This window comes from Tenrec ecaudatus, chromosome 3 (assembly GCF_050624435.1).
Source record: "Tenrec ecaudatus isolate mTenEca1 chromosome 3, mTenEca1.hap1, whole genome shotgun sequence".
Taxonomy (NCBI): domain Eukaryota; kingdom Metazoa; phylum Chordata; class Mammalia; order Afrosoricida; family Tenrecidae; genus Tenrec; species Tenrec ecaudatus.
The window spans coordinates 192,745,500-192,749,032 of record NC_134532.1 but is presented as its reverse complement, the minus strand read 5'-3'; the positions used below and the strand labels follow the sequence as shown (position 1 = coordinate 192,749,032).

Genomic DNA, 3,533 nt, shown 5'->3' with positions numbered 1-3,533 from the left:
TTTGGTGGAAAGGTCTATCTCATCCTTTACAAAGAGACTTTCCCCAGCATTGTCCCCCCAAATACCAGGCAAACATTGGAGGTCTTTTGCCAGCATATGGTGGGAGTTCAGATGCTCAGAGCTATCCTCCCTGAAGACAGTCTGTTGCCAGACAACTCTCTGGTTTAGCCACAGGTAGGTCCCCCACCCCCACCCTCACTATACCCCTCCATAGACCTCCCTGCCCCTGCTGTTAAGGACAATGGGCTACCTCTCCCTAAAGGCTTGGGACCATAAGCTTGGTTCCTGTAGGTGGGGTTTACACTCTACTGATAATGGTTTCTATGGTGGGCCAGAGATCAGGTCAAACCAGCTCAGTGACATCCATAGTTAGGCTGCCATCCTGAATCTAGGATCTGCCCATCTTGTCACATATGTGCCCCTGATTCCTCCTCTTCCTACTGTGTGTATAGCCCTAGAGTGTCCCCCTCTCATTGCTGCATAACCTACAGTGCAGCCCTTCCTGTGACGTATGTCTTTACCTGTAATTAGTGGGCTTGCACTCCTCCCAAAGGTATATAGGGCTTGGCTAGCAATAAAGAGCTCTCTCGGGTTCCCCTCTTGGCCTCTTCTTGGCTCCCTCTCCTCTTCTGTCCTTGCTCCTCTATTCCCTTTCCCCTTGTCCTCTTCCCCCTCCCTCTCTCTCCATGTGGACCACCAAACGGGGCTGAGGTGAGCATGCTACCATGAAATGTATCTGACTCCATTAGTTCAATATCTCTTCTATCTTTAATGCTCTCTGACTTTATTATAATATTTACATACCTAAACCGTACAATTGCACCTATAGAACCCATGATTAGCTGTGGGGAGCTGGTATTTTTCCCCACAAGGGGTGAATCTGCACATACAAGGACTTGCCCATTCGAGGCAGTGTGGCAAGTCTGGTCTGCTCCATCCACAGAAAGAAGAGGGTAAGGGATAACCATGAATTATGGCGCTGGGAGACACCATCTCCATTAACCCTGCTGGACAAACCCAGGGCTTTCTTCACAGAGAATATTAAACACCACCATTATCTCCATGATTTATCACATTTATAATATAATTATTGTCTTAGAATAGAAAGCAGTGGATTGCCCTTATTTAAAATTGGAAATGTGATACTTAAAGTGCCTACAGTATCATACGGTATTCTTCACCACATTGATGGGTCCCTATTCATAAATCATTATGGAACTCTCCGTAAAGGTGTGTCCCACCCCTTGTTTGTCACTTCACTAGTAGCTTGTGTTGTTGTGATACTAGATACTTTTCAAGGGCTTTATCAAGGTGAACAGATTTCAGCAGGCATTCCAGGCTAAGATTAGACTACAAAGAAGGACGAGGCTGTCCACTTCTGAGAGATTCGTAACTAAAAACTTCCTGAAGAATAGCCAAACACTATGAGAGATGGTGCTGGAAAAGCCATCCTTCAGGACGGAAGGTGTCTTCTCACATTGGTGTCAACCTTAAAAATATGGGTGAATTAGGGTTTCAGGACCTTCACTCACTGATGGAGCATAAGTAATGATGAAAAGAAAGGACTTCAAACATCCACTGATAATCAGAATGTGGAATGTATGGACTTCAAATCTAGGAAAAGTGGAAGGCATCAAAATGAAGAGGAATGTATAGATATAGATATGCCGGGCATTATTGACATCAAGTCGATTAGTATTGGGAAATGGGAATCAGATAATTCTGTGGTTAATTAATGTTCTATATATTACCCCTCATGATAAACATAGAAAAGATTGAATTCTCCAGGACTTTGTTGCTTGGATTCGCTGTCAGTGCTCATGCCCACAGCAGTCAAGAGGTCAAAGGACACATTGTATTGGGTAAGCCTGCTCTACGAAGTCTTTAAAGTGTTAAAAGTGTTAAAAATTCAAATAAGTTACTTTGAGGACTAAGGTGTGCTTGCTCCAAGCCATGGTTACTTTCAATTGCCTCATATACATGTGAAAGCTGGACATTGAATAAGGATGTCTGAAGAATAATTAATGCATTGGAATTATGGTTCCAGCAAATAATATTGAAAATATTATGGACTGCCAAAACAACAAGCAAAACTGACTTCAAATAAATATGGCCAGCAGCTCCTTAAAGTGAAGGATGGCAAAACTTCATTTCATGTCCTTTGGGCATGTTGCCTGGAGAGATCAGTCCCTGATTGGTAGAGAAGTAGAGGTGCAGCAAGAAGGAGAAAGCTCTTATACTTACCTGGTGGGGAGACACCATGATCACGAAGGCGCCTTGCCCAGGGCGAGGCTTGCCCATTGCACTCCGGATGGGCTGACCCCTGTGATTTCCCCAAAGGTGGGAGGCTCGGCTGCGTAATTTGCGGTAGTGGGGGACTGCGTTCGCGCTCTCCCCTGAAAAAAAATTAAAAAGAGAGAGAAAAAATGAGGAAGCTCCTCAACAAGATGGATTGACTCTATGACTGCAAAACTGGCTGAGAACAAAGGTGACTAGGAGAGGCAGGACGTGGCAATGTTTCCTCCTGCTGTACCTAAGTCAGCATGAGTCAGCACCAACTCAACGGCCCCTGACAACAGCAGTTTGCATCTCTGGATCTGACATCTTATGGTGGCTACATGGAACCCACAGACAAAATCACGAGTAAAGAGTTCATACTAAGGAAGTTAACAATGTTATGCCAGGGAGAAATGCTCATGATAGTTTGTTTTTTTAAAATCAGGACTTGCTGCAAAGTTCCTCCTGGGCTGATGAAAATGTCCACGGTGACACACGATGTCACTGTAAACCTCACCCAGAAGGCACTCAGCGCAAGCTCCTTCTATCAGCAAGCCCAGTATCCGGGATTAAGAACCCAGAGGCACCTCCTTCCACAAGCCAGCATTTGACACAAACGCACTCAGCTTTACTTGCTCGATGGGGTGGGAAGTCCGCCACTCTGTTCCAATCTCTGGCTCCGTTTTCGCTGCTAATCCTCCTCCCATGTTGCAGCTATCTGTGGACCCAGACGTTTCACAGAGCGGGGATCTCATCCAGAGGGGGTTCTCTGCTCCTGGCTGTCGCTGGTAATTGGATTCCCTCTTCCTTTTCTTAGAGGGCTCGTTTTTATGCTGCAGGATGGCATTCCAGGGAATCCTGCTCGCCATTACTCATAGGTGAATTTTAGCCGTATACCCCCTCATTCTATCGAACTCCGATAGGAAAAAGGCCTTTGCTGTGCGTTAGAGAAGAAGCACATTAAATAATTCACTGCTGCTGCAATTTTACTATAGTAGATGAAAATTCAAGAGGAATTACATGACACTCATCATCAAAAAGACATGTCAAGGCCTATCATTAAGTTCAGTGCTGGCTGCAATAGGCTAATAACTATATGCCTGCAAAGAAATCCAGTTAATATAACTATTATTCAAATTAATGCAACAATCACTAAAGCTAGCGATAAAGAACTTGGAATATTCTACCAACCTCTTCAGTCTCCAATACATCATACATGCAATCAGAAGGAATTCATAATTATTGGCAGTTGGAAT

The 3,533-nt window shown here is 44.4% G+C and overlaps 1 non-coding gene across 1 annotated transcript; it reads left to right on the top strand.

The window, feature by feature from the left end:
• Nucleotides 1-2,236: 2,236 nt before the first annotated feature.
• On the top strand, nt 2,237-2,399 carry LOC142443824 (U1 spliceosomal RNA). Its single transcript, XR_012783569.1, has one exon. It is a non-coding gene; the product is annotated as a U1 spliceosomal RNA (small nuclear RNA).
• The last annotated feature ends 1,134 nt before the right edge of the window (nt 2,400-3,533 follow it).